We start from the raw sequence: 293 nt of genomic DNA, 5'->3' as shown, positions 1-293 counted from the left end.
CTGGGAGGTTACTAAGGCAAGTCAACGCAACTATTCTAGCACTTATCTCCAAGACTACTACGGCAGAAAAACTATCTGAATTCAGACCAATCTCTTGCTGTAATACTATCTACAAGGTCATCTCAAGAATCTTGGCAAAAAGGCTCAAGCTGATTACTAGTCAAGCAGTACAACGAAATCAGGTAGCCTTCATTCCTGGCAGGCTCCTATGTGAAAATGTTTTATTAGCTTCTGAGCTTGTTACGGATTTCAACACTGATGGTCCTGTGACTAGAGGATGCTTACAGATCGAT

Source organism: Camelina sativa, chromosome 11, assembly GCF_000633955.1.
Source record: "Camelina sativa cultivar DH55 chromosome 11, Cs, whole genome shotgun sequence".
NCBI lineage: Eukaryota > Viridiplantae > Streptophyta > Magnoliopsida > Brassicales > Brassicaceae > Camelina > Camelina sativa.
Note: the sequence above shows the minus strand (reverse complement) of the source record.